At 42.2% G+C, this 19,048-nt stretch overlaps 1 protein-coding gene across 1 annotated transcript in view; it reads right to left on the reverse strand.

Annotated features, from left to right (window-relative positions):
- Window positions 1–19,048, reverse strand: part of irak3 (interleukin-1 receptor-associated kinase 3) — a 297,236-nt gene that overhangs the window by 198,447 nt on the left and 79,741 nt on the right. The window lies entirely within an intron of this gene.

Raw genomic sequence — 19,048 nt, forward strand, 5'->3', positions numbered from 1 at the left:
ATTTTTGCACACGTTCCTCCAATAAATCCAAGTCCTCCTCAATAAAATAAACGCACCTGGGACTGATGCTGTCTAACGGGGGGTTTTAGGGGGGCACGATTATGAAATTATGACCGATATCCGATCACCGACTATTTGCATGGTCATATCTGCCGTTACCGATTCTTGGGCCAATTAGCCTGTTAATAAAGTATGAAAGCAATCAATAAAGAGCCTATATACTCTTTCCCAAGTGTCTGTTTTCACAACTGAATGACTACTGATATGAGATGAGTATACACAAATTAAATGTATATAGAAACATGTAAAGTTTTGTTCTGGGCCTACTAGACACTTTTGATTTATATTGAACTAATTGATGATTTTATTTTTCATTTAAAAAAACATGTTTTGCTGGTGAAAACCGATTAAATAATCTATCTCATTTTGAGATATGGCATTTTTATGGCCGATATGGCCAATTCCGATTATGCTACCATAATGTTTGCTGCTCTGATATAGGACCTATGTAAATGCACCTGCTGAAAATTAAACCGGGTGTGCGGACGTCATCTCTCTAATACAGGTACATTCTGCATAATGAGTACTTTCAACTTTTGGTACATTTTTGATGCCAATACTTTTGTACATTTTTCAAGTATAAGATTTTGAATTATGGATATTTAGTTGTAATTGATTATTCCTACATTGCAGTATTGATATACTTTCACAAAATGTGAGTACTTTTTTCCACCACTGGTATCCTCCGTAGGCCCGACTCACATGCACCTTTCGATCTAGCATACACCATCGATGCGTGCTAGGTGTATACAAAGGGTGTGATACATCTTGCCCCCAATGCATTTCCAATGGGAGTCACATGGTTTGACACAACATTTGTGTTGTACGGCTTTCGGCTGTGTTTTTCGACTGCCCCCCACCCCCCCTCATACAACACAAATGTTGTGTCAAACCATGTTGTGACTCCCATTGGAAATGCATTGCGAGCTTGCATCAGCTATACATCTCATACAACAAGCATACATCAGTCTGTTGTAAAGGTGTGAGTGAGGCCTAACATGTACCGTCTCCCCAAGCCTTATACCTAACCTCAAAGTTATCACTGCACTGCATTTTTCTAATAGCCAAATGGAACGTATACGGAATAGAGACCAGGCCTTTATTTCCTTGACTAATGGCATTCTTCTCCCACTATAAACCTCCCAGTGGGTTTTGTTAAGATAAAACTCCTGGCTGGAAGCCGAGCGAGGTGCGTGCCGACGGGTAACAGCAGGGCTCAAGAAAAGAGTGTTGGGGGGAGATTACTTTTATTATGCAATCACATTCTCCATTATGTAAACCACGGGATGGGGAAGTGACAGATTACATGTAAATGGAGTTACGTGATTGCATTACAAAATTGATGTCACGGTAATCGGTTGCAAATTGCTATTGCGAAGAAAACAATAATAGTAACAATTGCTAATCAAAATGTTAATCGTTGCAGAAGGGTTGCACTTTTTGCATTGAAGAGCACTATAAGTGTGAAGTAAAAAACAATTGTATCATACTGTAGTCCTACAATATAACATTGTTTTACATTTCGTAGGCAAAGGTCAAGTCGGGTTAATCAGTATTTGGTCTGCAAGATTTTGCGGCAGTGACAGCCACATGAAAATAGCATATCTCTGCTGTCAGGGAGAAACCAGTTAACTCCTAAATGAAAACATTTCTGGAAATGAAAAATATTCAGTTTTTCAGGAAATGAAGACTGTATATATTTATTTTAAAACAACGCAATACTGCCTCATCAAAGTTGGTATTGTGACTTTATTATACTGTCAATTATTTGCACGAGAGTGCGAGAGGTGGCGCATTTAGCTGTTTTAGCAGACAGTTTGACTGAGGGTCCAATGGAGTTGATGTTTTGTCCGAAGTGCTTTCTAATACTTTTCATTGTTTCCATTTTTTTAACCAGCACACAGACGTAAAGGCCAAGTGTGTTCAATAGCATTGATTTATAAAAGAAAATAAAAATAAATCACACCAGTGTGAAGTGAGGGGCACTAATATATTAAAGTCTAAAGTCTAACTCGTTGATTTATTGATATGGTGATGTAATGGTGATGTAAAACAAACTGTGCAAACACCATTAACAATAAAGAGACAATATGACGTAATGAGGCACATTAGGACTACATTTTCCAACAAAAAGACATCGCTTGGATGCACCTGTGATGTATCCCAAGGTCATCAGGGTTTCGGGTCTCTCAACATCATACCCTTCACTGGAGTGACCCAGCCGGGGTGATCAAGTCCCGACTTACGTCCCAGTAGCTACCCTCGATCAGGCACACTATAGGGAAAGACCAGGGCAACACACTCCGTTGGAACCACTCCGGAACTACTCTCCAGGCACTGGGAGGCACAATTGCCACCATTGGTGTGTGAATGTGGGCAGTGAGGACGCTGGCGTCGACTGTTCGCCACTTCACCTCCCAATGTATCAATGAACGAACCATTGTAAAGCGCTTTGAGCACTTGGAAAAGCGCTATAAAAATGTCCCTGTGGTCTATATAGTGTCAAGTGTGGCCGAGGAGGTATATCCAGTGCTGACCGGCTGGCCTTATCCCACCCCGATGTCTGATTAGCAGTCCTACCATACAACACACTGTGGAATGTCTGATTAGAAGTCCTACCATAGACACTGTACACACTGTAGGTACACACACACACACTGGAATGCATGAACCTGGTCTAAGAGAACAGAGGAGAGGAGAGAGGCAGTATACGTGGAAAAAGTACTCTTTACTGGAGTAAAAGTGCAAATGTTTTGGCATCAAAATGTACTTAAAGCACCACAAGTAAAAGCAGTCGTGTGTTTCAAGTTTTCAACTATAGCAGATGTACGTACGTATGGCGAGGCATTGTGAGCGTGTACGTCGGCTATTTTCAAATGGTCGAAATTAAGTGGTTATAATGTCTGTTTTGTAATAATCTAAATCTATGATACAAATAAATTAGTAACTCAAGTTTTCAAATAAATGTAATGGAGTCAATACTAAAAGTACAATATTTGGATCCAAGATGTAGTGGAGTAATATAGAAGTAAAAAAAGGTATTTGGAAATTGGAAATACATATATATTTTAATGAAAATGTCCATGTATACATGTACACTGATGACGGCTGGTTCCAGTCGGATGCTTTTATTGTTCTTTACAACAGTGGTTCCCAAACATTTTCATGTCAAGGACCCCCAAATTGACACTAATTAGCCCACTGACCACCATTTGAAAAGATATGACAGAGACCCCCCCCCATAAAATACTTTTACGGCTCCAGCAGTGATTCTCAACCCGTTTAATTTCAAGGACCCCCAGTTTGACAGGCATATTAGTCTACTGACCCCCATTTAATGGCATTCCTATATCTCTGGGACCCCCAATTTATATTGTAAAAATCAATGTTAATTTACCTCCGAGAGTGCACAAATGTACACTCTCAGAGTTAGACCCATAAGGGTTCCATTTGGTTCCAAACTATAATTTAGCTGCGGGACCCCCCTGGGAACTCCCTCAAGGACCCTGCAGACCCCACTTTGGGAACCACTGCTGTAGAATGTAGAATGAACGAAGACAGCACTGCGACTCCCATTAGCACTAAGGGTGATGATGGGGGAGTCACGTCCGATACTGAGCCAAAACAGATAAGAGGTCCTGGTTAAGGAGGAGAGGAGAGATGATGGTCTTTATCGTTTACCATTTACCGGACATGGCAGTGTGAGTGTGGCCATGGCACGTGTGTGGTCCACAGTGGCGGAAAGTAACACCAAGTAAGTATACATTTAGTCAAGTACTGTAGGCCTACTTAAGTACACAAGTAGTAATTCAATATTATTGTTTTGATACTTTATACTTCTACTCCACTATACAACTCAAAGGCAGATGTAATTTTTTACTCCACTACAATTATTTGACAGCTTTAGTTATACTACTAGTTACTTTGTACATTTAGATTACTACAAAACATCTAGTTGAGCCGATCTACAAGCTGTGTGTGTGTGTGTGTGTGTGTGTGTGTGTGTGTGTGTGTGTGTGTGTGTGTGTGTGTGTGTGTGTGTGCGTTCACGCGCGTGTGTGTGTGTATGCGTACGTGCGTGCGTGTGTGTGCGTGTATATGTGTGTGTGTGTGTGTGTGTGTGTGTGTGTGTGTGTGTGTGTGTGTGTGTGTGTGCGTATGTGCACGTGTTGCTGTGCATGTGTGCGTGTGCATTCATCTAATGCACGAATGCTGACAGTCTGTACATACTGTTCCCAGTAAAGCGCCCGCCCCAGACACCCTGAACTCATTGTCTCATAATGTAAATGGCTCCTCGGTGCACGGCCTGCAATTATACGTTACAAGAGCAACGCGTAGCAGGTTACACTTAACCACGTGAACCCCCGGGGTGAATGAATATGTGGCCTATAAATCACTGGTTCCCAAACCTTTTAGAGCCCAGCTGACCCAAAAGAGAAGTTTGCCCCGGTCGGGACCCAAACTATATAGTGAAAGTCGCAGATCTATACAAGCTGCCCTGCACCGTGTGGCTTTGCGTCGTGTCGTCGCAAGCTTTTAGACCGGCTATTTTTTCACTACTTCTTCAAACATTTGTTTTCTATATATAATTTATGGAATTTCTTAGATTTCTATTTTATTTATTCATGAAATTACGTTGAAAAAATATAATTGCATTTGATATTAATTAATTAATAATTTGGGTTTTTTGGGGATTTTTTTTTAATGTTGTCGTAAAAAAGAAAAGAAAAAAAAAGACCCATACAAATGTGTCCGTAGACCCACAAATGGGTCCCAATAACCCACTGTTTCGAAACCACTGGCCTAAGATCTATACGAACTTGTAGACAGTCTCTTTGCGGCAAAGATGATTTGGTGTAAAGGGATAAAAGGAAGGGACCTACAGTATTATCGAGCCCTGTGCCCTGGGGGACTGAGCAATATAGGGTTTAAACCGGGTGCAGTACTTAGTTTAGACAGTTTTTGGTTTAGACTAGTCATTGGTTAGACCAGTCATTAGTCCTACAACTACAAACCCATCTCAAACCCTCACCCCAACCCTAACCTCCCACGGGGCAGCACACCTAAACCTAACCTTAACCCATGTCTAACCAATGACTAGTCTAAACTAAGTATGCACCCCGTTTAAACCCTCTGTATCGGGATCGAACTCTGTATTAAAAATGAGCTGACAAAATATTGGGCCCGCTCTTTTTATTCCCTATACACCAAATCTCTTATACACTGGCCGGAGTAGCCGCAATACCGACTGGCAGAGATATTCTCTAGTTGAAACTTTTTTTTGTTCAACCCGAGACAATGTCACCCAGTTAAGTTGACCAATCTAGTAGTAGCCTACTCATGATGAAGTGTTGTCAGATAAACTAAACGTCTGGTGAAAGGTAGACTATACGGCACACTGTCTGATAACCCTAAACTGATTATCTCTGATTACGTCAAGGACAAAAGCAAACCTCGTCAAGGCATGTGCACATGAGTCTGAACTTTGCTTCATTGGACTGCTCATCTTCAGTTCGTTTATCGCTCCCTCTGTCTGCCTACAATGCACTCTCTTGTCTCTGTCCTTTACTCTAGAGTAGACTAGAACAGATAGTTCCGAATAAGCAAAAAAGCACGTATTCCCAGGACATCAACGATACTCTAAAGGTTGTTATTTTATCAGCTTCGGATGTTATCACGTGGTTTAATTTTAATCTACGTCATCAGCCCTTATCAACACAATGCAAATTAATGAAGACATGGACATTTCCATGTTGTCAGCCAGCCATTGTCCAACATGGCGTTGTTGTCCGACTAGCCAACCTAAAATCTAACCACTCTAACCCTAACCTCAGTCTTAACCGGCCACGTAAGTTATAGTTCCACTATGTTTTTTGCTTCGGCGGCAGTCATTTCACTTCCGCATTTCCTAGTCGCCTACTTGTGGTAGGCGGGAGGAAATGTCTGCATTAGATGGTCCAGATAAGAACATACTGGTGATTATCGGTTGAGTACATTCGGCTGCCCCGCATGAGCACTCCAGTAATGCTTGCGGAACACTGCTCTGCCACGTTCCTTATGACCGCATCACTGTCGTGCCGATAATCACGGCAACGCACACCCTCTGGTGTAATCTATTGTTTAAATCATGCACAAAACGTCCCTGGGCAGCCTATATCCCCTTCAACATCAATGGAACTGCTGGAAACAAGCCGGTGGGAATGCGGTGGCTGCGGCCACACTAGCCTATACACAAACATTGTCAAAACAAACGTTTTATGTATGTTTTCAGTCAGAGACCCTGTACCACTGCCAGGTCAGAAGTTTAGCAAATTGCAATGCATAAAATGCCAGGAAGACCTTTAAACTTGAACCCTGCAGGCCCAAGCGACGTTTTTGTCCAACATTTATATTTTATCAAAAACTTTTTTTCACCTATTGATGTTCATTGTTTAGTCTTACAATGCCATTGGTCATGATATTTGCATATAAATACCCCCCAGAAGATTTAACAATGACTTTAACCTTTAACCCTGAAAAAAGTAAGTAAAAGGCCTGCAATATATATTTTTTGTGATCACTACAACATGTCTAGAACATGTTTTATGTATTATTGTAAAATATATCCCCCTAATACAGGGGGGTCAAATTATGACAGGCAATTCCTCCTGTCAAAATATGACCCCCCCAGTCAAAAAACTACTTGTTTAAAATAGACACTCATGCTTTCCAAGGTGTGATTTGGGGTCCTAAGGATGAATACTTATGAATCTTAAAACCAAAATGTTGAATTGTGGGTTTGAGTTCACATGCCCGTAACTACCTGTCAGTGGGGAGTGTTGGCTGGGAGGAGGAGGAGGACTAAGGCCCTATACGTCCTCTCTGGGGGGGGGGGGGGTATCCTAATACATCCTAATACAGGGGGGTCAAATTATGACAGGCAATTCCTCATGTCAAAATATGACCCCCCCAGTCAAAAATGATGAGTACTCGACTCGGGGGGCAGCTATAGTGTCTTGCTCATGGTTGCATCGGCGGACGAGCTGGGGCAAACCGGTGATCTTTTGATTACCAGATGACCTCTCTCCAGCTGTATGTGGCCAGGCCAGCATGTGGGAAGAGTGGCAAGGAGACAATAACATATCTCATAGCTTTATCGGAATCCATTTTGAGCTTTTATTATAATTCCACATACAATTCTAATGTTTAAGGTTCTAATATTGTCAGAGAATTAATGTCAATGTTTTATTTGAATTCTGTTCAATACAGTGGTCCAACAAAAGGACACATCGATCGATCCTTCTGTGTTTACATAGATAGTGTATGTTTGAATGTGGTGTGTGTGTGCATGTGTGTGCAATTGTGCATGTGTGCGTGCGTGTGTGGTACCGGTGTGTACATGTGCATGTCCAACTGGAAATCAACTAATTTGTGCGTTTACCTAAAAATGTTCTAGGTTCCAAAATGCAATCGTAGCGCATACTTAGCCTCCCTTTGTCCACACTAGGAGTGTGGTATAAGAGGAAGAAGAGAGGAGAAGAAGTAGATCTGCTATTTTCTTATGGAATTTCTTTGATTTATTTTAATTTCATGAAATTCTGTTGAAAAACATTGAAATGTCTTTTTAATTCATGAAAATGTTTTCATTAATGACTATTGGCACTTTCACTGTTTATTTTAGAAAATGCAATGCTATTACTATTGGCAATTTGGCACTAACCTTTGTGAATAAAGTTTGAGTATACTTTGTCCACCAGGCACAGTGACCTGAACTGTGGGTCTAGGGAGACGGGAAGGAATGTGTGGAATGTTTAGATTCCTAGGTTTGGCGTTCCCAAGAATCCAAGGTCAAGCTTTGGCTTCTGCGGCTTGAGCACTCGGAGGGAGTCTTGGCATTTCTTGAGAACTCCCCATCCGGTGACGTGCTTGAATGGCATCAGGAAGTTTCTCTCTTTTTTTCTCTTTTTAAGTGGTGCAACCACTTCCTTAAGTGACTATGTGTGTGGGTGGGTGGCTGGCTGGCTGGGTGGGTGCGTCTGAGCACGAAAACAGCATGGTTGTTTTTCACCACCTGTGCGCAACCTAACACACACACAGACACACGCACATATGAACTGTATATATGGTGATTTCGGGTGTGCCAGTATACAGTACAGTGACAGTACAGTACAGTGGAGGGTACAGTAGAGGGACCCCCACACGGTAACTCTGTCATTTCTCAACCGTTTTGGACGCAGGGCGGCTCGCCGGAATCGGGCCGGCACCCTGGGTGCGTTCATGTTGGTCTGTGCGTTTCCTGCTGCATATACAGTAAATCAATGATTCACAAATGTTTTCATTATCCCCAATCCCCATAATAAAAAATGGACGGGTCAATTTGGTTCCATTTGTACACTCTCAGAGCGAGGGTTCCTGGACCCCACTTTGAGAACCTCGGATCTCTTAAATGCCATGTGTTTATAAGTAAATAGTTGTCACAAATATGTTTTTTTTAGTCTATGGCAGAGACAACAGTTATGCAGCATAATAACACATTACGGCACCACATCAAACACGAGGTGGATGCTGGCAAATATTGCGGCATGGTCATGCTGGACCTCCAAAGGGCTTTTGACACTGAACCACTCCATACTGGTTAACAAGCTAAAAGCAATTGGTTTTGATAGCACATCAGCAAGCTGGATGCAATCCTACCTGGAGGGGAGAGAACCGATGGTGAACGGAACCAGATTCGGCACAAACAAGGGACTAAATTAATTTCGCTCCTATGACACCAAAATGTGGAACGCCCTACCAGCAGTCATTAAGACATGTGAATCCCTTGACTCCTTCAAAACCGCTCTCAAAGGGCACCTACGGACGGCTGCAATTCAAAACTGGCCCTCGTAAAATCTGAATCCCCCCACCCCTTTTCCCCTCTGCATGTTTTTCCCAGTTTACCTCCTTTTATGATGATTTTCCTGTTTTTGATTATATAGAAGTGTATATTTGTACGTCTCTAAATGTTCTGATGAATTGAAAAGGGTGGACCCCTATTATATTGTAAACAAGTGTAATGCTTTATGGTGTCGTCCACAATTAACAGTTTTTGTAACAGTTGAGTTGTGCTTGAAATATACTGTAATTATCCAATACTGTTAATAAATACTTCAATAAATCAAAAAGTTAAGATTCACATTGTTCTCCACCAAGTCTGTGACAGGTGTTAACTAGTTCCACCCTAGAAATGTTTTTCCGGACAGAATTCTCACATTAATGATGTGAGATTTTCTAGTTGGGGCATGACTCTTCCTCTTCAGATTTGCGCTTTATTGCCTTCCCCAGGCCGGGAGGCGAAGACTACATGTTTCTGTCCATGTGTGTTCATGAATAATGTCTGTGTCTGTGCATGTGTATACACCAATTCTGTTAATCACACATAAACAATGCAAAGCCAAAAGCACTTACCAGTGCTTGCCTTTAGGCACAAATTGTCTTGTGTCATGAGCATCAAAAAAAGGTTTTAATATCCCACTGTTTGATTGTAACTGCCTTAAAGAATAGTGGTCAGGGTCTATTTCTTACAACAAAACATAATTACATAATATACATCATGACACGGCATCCAATCAATCCCAAATTGGAATCGCATGTGTTCCCCCTGCAGCTTCCTCGCGCACTGCTGGGCTTACCCTGGGTAAGCCACCCAGCCTGGCGAACACCTGTGCTCAGAGGAGCACAATTTCTAGTCCATATATTGCCACTGCTTAAGCTCTCAAAAGATCAACCGTGTTTACAGTTTATAATTCTGGTCATCGTGCGTCACACGTGTCACGTACTTTCGCCTTTATCGCGAACAACAAAACAGATTCACTGCTTTGGAAAATGCATGTAATATTGGTAGTGTCCAGTACAAGCGGCCTTCTCTCCCGGCTAACTCGTAGCAGAGCTACTTTACGTAACCCACTCAGGGCCCTCGGTATAGGCATGTTCAGGTGAGATGCCAGGGCATGGGTTCCGATTAGGCCCCAGTTCCCCCATCTGCTTGCGTTTAAGACACAGCCTCGTTTGCCCACAAATATGATATCACCTTGGAGGTATTTCTTTAAAAGATGTCCCAGTTTAGCAGAGCGTTATGCAAGCAAGCACCCTTTAATTTGGCAGTCTGCTTTCCCAGACCAGGGCAGCGTGCATCCATCTGCCATTTCTCCCCACTTATTATGGTCTGTGCGATTGGGTTGAGAATCGCCCGAGGGGGATGAGATGTGGACACACAGATGTGGACTCGTGTAAACAGGCCAAGCTCTCACCAGATTTCTGGGATGGCTGGTTACTTAGCACGGGTGCTCATCTCATTCATGGTCGCCGCCAGGCAGAAGCTGTGGTGTGGTCGAGGCTATATGTTTTGCACCCCGTCCGACTGTGAGTGCAGTTAATCTCCGGCCCGTTTGACAGAACCTCTGCCCCAGATTTTTCATATTGGCCTGTTCAGGAGGCAGATTTTTGGCAAAAACAATTATATATTTTACTTCTTAACATCACACAAATCGGACTATATCTCTATCGTCGCGATCAAGACGGATCCGTCCGACTTTTCATAATTTCATCCATCTAAACTGTGCAGGAGTGGTTCGCTTTGAACAAAATGCCTCGAATCACAAATCACGAAAAATAAAATAAAAAACTTGATCACAAAAAAGAAAAATCACGAATGCATGCAGTGCCCGACTGCTGCATGTGAAATTTCCCATGTGCATGTTTTAGTGCCACCAGGAGGTAGATCTTTGCAACCTAACGTGACGGAGTATACTCCGAGGAGCACCTTTTCTGGTTCTCTCTGCTTTCTTTGTCTCACTTTGCCTTTCTCGGTACGACTCCCTTACCCGCGTCTCCTTTCATTGCATTTCTCTTCCCTCAAACCCACCCGTCTCTTCCTTTCTCGCCCTCTAGCCTCTTCCCCCTCTCCCCTGCTCCTTCACCCGTTGGCCATCCTCCCTCTGTTCCTCCATGTCCAAACACATAACAGCCTGTATGTGCACACAATGAATGCTAATTAAAACCAGACAAAAGGTTTTCTCTTCCCAAAACACATTCCCAATGCATTTTCAGAGTCAGTGTCCATAAAAGGCCAACAATTTCTCAATTTTCTTTTGAAATCATGCAAGTTGCCTACAAAACCTCAATGGTTTTAGTTTGAGGGGAGTTTGCGTTAAAACAATTACATCAGCTGCGTGACAAAACATCTGGCACCAAAAGCTGTTCAGTCATTTCTCATAAAAACAAGTGTTTGTTCAAGTATCCACTGGCAGCTACTCACATTTTTCAAACGGTTTGTTTTTGCTCAATACGAACACATCAGTTACATATCCTCAGTATAAAACATTTTCGTATCAGGCTTTTAATGTGCACAACCCATGACACGCATGGTCTCGCGCACGCACGCACATGCACGCACAAACACACGTGACACACTCACCTATAGCATACAGAATTACACACAGACGCTAACACCAGTAAGACGCCTGAGGGCGAGAAGCGACCTCGCCCATAGGTCGCATGCACGCATCTGCCTGGGTGACAGCAGACTGCTGGGCGAGCGCTGGCGCTTTGGCATCGGGGGTCAGATCAACATATGGAATGAATTCTGTACTGGCCATATATGGAGCGTGTCTTGAGTGTACAGGGTTTGATGAGGTCAGATCAACATATGGAATGTCAGAACAGGTCAGCTCCATATAATGGAGATCTAAGGGTGGCAGCGGGGCAGTGTCTTGAGTGTACAGGGTTTGATGCGGGCACAGGTGGGGTCGCGCCTTCATTTTTGGGCCTTTAGAACTTGGAACTTTAGTTTTCGATATATGACCATATATTTGGTTGGTCACCCCCCCAAGCATTACCATATATGATCATGCCTGGGGTGACCAACCAACCAGAACACTGACGGGAAATGCATGATTCCATAGTTAACTGCGACTTCGGTCGAAAATGCCATGCTGTAAGTATGTAGAACACAAGGTTAGCATAAAGACCATTCAGTGAAAATTGCTGCGCACACACACAAGCGCGCGCGCACACACACACACACACACACACACACACACACACACACACACACACACACACACACACACACACTAACATTTAATCATCAACAGCTATTGAGCCAGCAGCAATCCCTTGCTGTGATGCTGTGAAGATAATTTGTTTTAATAGATGCCCTGATTGCAACGGTCATGCACAGCCTGTCCCTGCAATAATATGAATAGATCCAAGTTGACAACCTGAGGCAACTCAACCACATGTGGTAAAGACAGACTTCCTTTCCAACTTATAAATAGATTTATAAGTAATTTGCTTTTCCTTATTAAAAACATTATGAATGTTTATTCATATGCATTCTACTCATTACCATTATTTTATGTTTCTGTATATTATCACCATTACTTTTTGTTATAGCCTGCACCAGCCCTCATGATAAGCACCAAACCATTTGAATGCTGCAATGCTATAGTTAGTTGGTATGGTATTCAGAGTTTGTGTTCACATCTTGACCCAATTTGATTGTACATATGTCCAGGCTTACATATTTCTAGACCTAGAATGCCTGTGATCATTTAATTATACCGCGTACATTTTCATGCATCACAGGCATAGATCGCTTGCACCGGGTCCTGGTAGAAATGAAAGATGCGCGGCATTAATGTGATAAATGCTCCGTTTGTACTCACCCGTTAAATAATTCCAAAGACGTGGAGTGAAATATGGTCCTCTAGTTTTATATCCATGTGAAAGTTCTGCCACAAAACGTGTATTTAGTCAATTATCTCCACTTTTTCAAGAGATGCACACGGACATCTTTCTCTCCCGGGGCGAGGGGGGGCCGGAATAATCGATGAACTGATTTTACAAATACGTCCTGTTTACCGCAGACGTTATCACCAATTGACATGGGAAACACAAAAGTTTGGGTCACACAATTGGCATGTGGTGTGATTAATCACCCAGCACCTATCGCAATTAAAGCACCTGCCAATTGTGTGACCGCAAACTTTTGTGTTTTCTAAATATGACTTTAGGCATATACTTATACCATCTCTGCCTATTCGTTTTCGGTCAAAATGGCCCCCAGTCACCCTTCCTCCAGCCACGGGAGTGGACTTCACACCCTTCTTGTTCAATTTAAAAGACAAAATGGCTCTATAACCCGCTGGGGGTAGAAGGTGTTTTTTTTTGACAGCTTGTTTGGTGCGTGTGGTACCTGGCCTTATTGCAGTCATGCAGAGTGCTAAAAGAGGAAACCATGACTCCAGGGCTCCTTTTATAGGGAGGGGAAGGGGAAGGTAATTGGAACATACCATTTGACAGGGGAGTTTACATTGGGACTGAAAAGGTATAGGCCTATATGTAAGACAGTAATTTTGAATTTCCTTGCAAGAACAGAAATAAATCTGCACAAAGCTTGTATATGGGGTGTCTTGCACAAAATATTTTCAGATGGGGGGGTCCACGGCCAAATTCATAATTTGAGGGTCCTTGACATGAAAAATGTTTGAGAACCCCGTTGCTTGGTGTGTGTGTGTGTGTGTGTGTGTGTGTGTGTGTGTGTCATGGAAGGGGAACCTTCTGAGAGCTTCACGGGCATAGATAATCAACTTAAAAAACTCAAAATGGGTCAGAGAATCCTCACAAACACTCTAGTGTCTCCCATCCATGTACTAACCAGGCCCAACCATGCTTAGCTTCCAAGATCGGCAAACAGTCCAGTGTCTCCCATCCATGTACTAACCAGGCCCAACCCTGCTTAGCTTCCAAGATCGACAAACAGTCCAGTGTCTCCCATCCATGTACTAACCAGGCCCAACCCTGCTTAGCTTCCAAGATCGACAAACACTCCAGTGTCTCCCATCCATGTACTAACCAGGCCCAACCCTGCTTAGCTTCCAAGATCGGCCATGTTCAGGGTGGTATGGCCGTAAGCAACAGCTGCTACAGCTGATGATAGCTAATTTCTGTTAATAGAAATATTGTGAAAACAATAGAGAATCCCAGTCCTGCCCTCTTTCATGACGACGAGCGGAAGATAATATCCAATTCATTTCCCCAGCTGTTAGTAGCTGTGTCAGAGGTTTTGAGGAGGAAAAAAGCTAAAATAAATAAAAAGATTAAGCTTCCAAAGCTTCAAAATTAATTATGCATAGAGATAACATGGAAGTTAGAAGCAGCTACTTCATGCTTCTATAGCTTCCTTGGTCTGAATAATGCATTATATTCTGCTCTTAACACCATTTAATTATAGTAATAATCATAAAGACATTACAAGCCATTTTAAATAATCAGGTCGATTTTTAAAAGGTGTATCCTTGGAGGAAAATAGGGCAGGTTATTATTGTTATTGTTATTATTGTTTGCTAAAAAGTAAAAAGTGGGTAGGTATAACAAAAAGTAACGTTTTTGATATCAGACCTATATGGATTAAACAGGTGATAAATGCAGTGAATCACTGAGTGACCCAAAGAATATAGAACAGGAGCTATTTCAACACCAAAACGTGTTATTTCTTCACTTCAACATTACAGAGCTGTAAACAATAATCATTCCACTAAATAAAAGCATGAGATTTATAAAATATTTTAACTGTTGATATAACTGTTGATTCCTTCCAAATAGCCTAAGTGTGTTGAGTTGGAAGCTGGTTGGATATACAGTATATGTCTGTCTATGATGACAATAGAAACACTATGCAGAAAAATAACACAGTTCCTTTCCATAATATTGCTGTATTTTCGTTAGAGATATTCTTGCAAGTACTGCATGGTTGAAGGTTGTTTATGAAATATATGCAATCACAAATGTACATTTCAAATGTTAACACATAAAAAACATTAGATATGGAATCAAAATTATGGAAGTAGAGGAGATGAATGAATGATTAATGCTTGATTATATGTGCGTGCGTGGCGTGTGTGCGTGTGCGTGTGCGTGTGCGTGTGCGTGTGCGTGTGCGTGTGTGTGTGTGTGTGTGTGTGTGTGTGTGTGTGTGTGTGTGTGCGTGTGTGTGAGAGAGTGTGACCATCGCTGTTCATTCCCTGTGGTGCTGAAGCGCGCATTTGCCTGCTTTCCCCAACATGTGTTTATTGCAGGTTTCTATTATTGTGTTCTCTGGTTCACGGACCTCATGCAGGATATACCTTTATAACTGACCAGCCAACATACTGTAGACGTTTCCCTGAATCCACAGGATTCGGAGATAAAGTAGCCTAAATAGGTTTAATATCCAAACGAGCTTTCACAACCACTACATTGAACAGTGCAGGCGTGCGCCATGATGCGCTCCAGTGCGTAAAATATAGCCTATAGCGAGACAGATTATAAGCAATCATTGTAGGCTACCTGATGTTGATCCATGTTTTTTGTGCCTATTAGTAAAATTATAGCTATGCCAACATACTTAACTCCAGCGTGTATTTTCGGAGCGATGGACCGTCAGAACAAATAATGTGTTCAAATGAAGCAGTCAACCATCCATGTTCGCATGGGTGGATTGTGGTCCAAATGAATTAAGGATTTCAAACGAAATCTCATTGACACAACATACAGGTCTCATTCACACAGGTGATAAAGTCATAAGAAGAGGGTCCATATATACTATACTGATTGACCAAACAGAATCAAGCATTCAACCGAGCAGTGAAACATGTGAAGCTTTGCTTGTTGACTGTTGTTATAATGCTTCTGACTGCTGCATACGTCACTGCTACTCAATTTGCCAATTAGCTTACTAGCCAATCAGAGGCCAACATTATTCCTTATGTAAATGTAGTGTTTCATCGTGGGTAAACTAACAATATTTGTTGGAAAAGGAGTTATTATACAATCAATCAAATGGCTTTCCAAGTTCAAGTTAAATGTTTCCTTTATCCAGAAACAACTATTTGCTTAGTGAATTATGATCAGTTTTTTGACCATGACTGCACATGCTGTCCAAATGGGACCTATATATAAACTGTGGACGGCATGTGCTCTGTAGATTGGAAAGTGATGAAGCTCTTGGGCCAGTCGTCCTGCCAGTTGTTGCAGCCTTGGGTCTGTTCCTCTGTTGACCCAGTATGACTCTGACAACCCTGATCCTATCAGGTGTAAGGAGGTCTGCTGGGACCCTGATGGGGAACAGCAACTGGTTGTGAAATTGACTGAGAAACAAATCTGATTCCATGTATCATTTTGTGAAATTAACAGAGAACTAAACTGCCTTTAAAATTGACTTAGGCCTATTGATTTCCTAATCATGTTAGTTCATGTAGTTTTATAGCTATAGGCTATATTTTATTTTATATTTCATATTATGTGTGTGTGTGTGTGTGTGTGTGTGTGTGTGTGTGTGTGTGTGTGTGTGCGTGCGTGCGTGCGTGCGTGCGTGCGTGCGTGCGTGTGTGTGTGTGTGTGTGTGCGTGCGTGCGTGCGTGCGTGTGTGTGTGTGTGTGTGCATGTGCGTGCTTGCATGTGTGTGTGCGTGTTTGGCTGGTGCATATATATACGTGTGAGAGCGCAACAGTCATGCATTAGCCAGCTATCTCCACCCCCGGCCTTGGGGTGGAGGAGTTCTGGCAGACAGACATAACCTGGGTGGCCTGGGTCAAACCTAGGCCAGGAACGAGAGAGAGAGAAAGAGAGAGAGAGAAAGAGAGAGAGAGAGAGAGAGAGAGAGAGAGAGAGAGAGAGAGAGAGAGAGAGAGAGAGAGAGAGAGAGAGAGAGAGAGAGACAGACAGAGACAGAGAGATCAATAGTTTTTTTTCCCAAGGTTGTTCAAAACAGTCAACAATGCAATGCGAGATGTGTTGTGAGCTTTAATAACGGCTATTTTCGAATGGTTAAACCCACTGGATGACTGGAACCACCTCAAGAGCCCCATTTTGAGAAACCACTGAGAGAGAGAGAGAGAGAGAGAGAGAGAGAGAGAGAGAGAGAGAGAGAGAGAGAGAGAGAGAGATTGGGGGGGGTGTTTCTCACACACAGACACCACCACCCATGTAGCTGAAGGTTACATGCAGCGGGGTATCGAGAACTGCCGGAAATTAAGGTTATTGCAATGAATAAATAAACACGTGGAAAAATAGAGAGTTTTTTTTCTCCTTTGGAATTCTCCCAAGACTCTGGAATTAAGTCAGTATGGTGTGCATGTGTAAACCGATAATATTATTCAGCAGGGCCAGGTATACCAGCTGTATATGAGGAGGCTGTGGATAGATTGTCTCACACACACCAACAAATACATTTACGTATACTGTACTTACTACATTTTTCTTTTAGGTATTTTGACTATATGCTTGAATATTTCATTTGGTTTTATATGCAAATATTGTACTTTTTTTTTTTACTCCACTACAGTTAATACAGTGAAATTACTGAAGTAAATTTTGAATACAGTACTTTTACTTGCAATATCTGGACTTTGTGGTGCTGTTAGTTTTACTTCAGTGTAAAATCCGAGTACCTCTTCCACCACTGCAATTGAGTTTCCTGTACGGCTCTCATGGCCTCCTCAACCATATAATGTTTCTGTTGATTTAATGTCTGTCCTGTGTGTGTGTGTGTGTGTGTGTGTGTGTGTGTGTGTGTGTGTGTGTGTGTGTGCGTGCGTGCGTGCGTGCGTGCGTGCGTGCGTGCGTGCGTGCGTGCGTGCATTGCGTGCATTTTAACAGTATAGGCCTACAGATGCAAGTACTGTGTATATGCACTCTAAAGACATAAACAGAGGGACAGGTCACGCACGCACGCACGCAGAGCCAACTCATGTGTAGTTTAAAGGACCACTTTTCAACCTATCTTCATATAATTGATCATGATAAAATAGCACATTTTTCTGAGGGCCGTGTGCAGTTCAGAAACCCGTCCACCCGTGATGTCATCGATGGGGAATCCAAGCTAACATGAAAAGTTGCAATAATAAAAACGATAATAAAAATCTTATTTTAAAAAAAACCTGCCTAATGATGATGTCACTGGTGGACAGGTTTCTGAACTGCCCACAGCCCTCCTATGAGACACAGACTTGAGTAGAATAAAATGGTGCTATATTATCATGAACATTAGTGAGGTCCAATTATATGAGTATAGGTTGAAAAGTGGTGAAGTGGTCCTTTAAGTATAGAGGGCTGAGTGGTTAACTCGATGGAGACAGGTGTGTTTTGATAAAACAAGAGGTTAGGTGAGGAGAGAGAGGGGAGATTGAGTCACAAACCAGGCCAGATAAACACACTTGCCCCGCTAAAGACATTACACAAGATGTCACAGTCGATTAGAAGAGAGAATGCACTCGGGACAAAGGCCTTCTTTTTATGCCTATAACCTGTCTTAAGAGACAAGAACATTCCAAGGGGCCAAAAATGATGACATTTTATATATATATATATATACACCAAACAGCGAGTTGAAAGGAAACTGCCCTGGTGCCGTGGGCCACGCTGTAATCTGAGCTCCTCTATGGTTTGTTTGGACCAAAGTACAGCCTAATTTGAGATGATTACATACGTATCTAATGTAGGTCAGGAGAGGAGAAGATGAAAGGGACTAAATAGCGTAATGTCTTCAGGTAAGATATTAGGTTAGAAAAATTGCTTTCCAGACCACAATGTGGCACAGATTTGATCTTTTCTTTGCAGTCTAGACGGCGAGAGAGAAAGTTACATTCTCCCAAATGTAAGTGTTGCCCACATAGTGCAAGATGCTGCATGGGCTCTCATGCTATTGGTGTGAGGTTTGATGGGGAAAATACAGCACCATAAATAGTTTCCGATTTCACGTGGAAGCTTTTATTTCTCATCAAATTTATGTGCCACAGAACCTTTGTTGTTGTGAGTGTCACAACTGACCCTCACAAGGAAATTACCGGTACACAGACATCGCAGTTCAGAAAACGGATGTGTTGCCAAAAAGACAAACAAAAATGTTACATGGATGGACTTAAAAAGTAAGAGTCACTTTCACGTTTACAGTTCCACATTACAAACATTTGCACGAGACGCACGTTCA

The sequence above is a fragment of the Protomyctophum bolini genome (genome assembly GCF_963924005.1).
Source record: "Protomyctophum bolini genome assembly, chromosome: 23".
NCBI lineage: Eukaryota > Metazoa > Chordata > Actinopteri > Myctophiformes > Myctophidae > Protomyctophum > Protomyctophum bolini.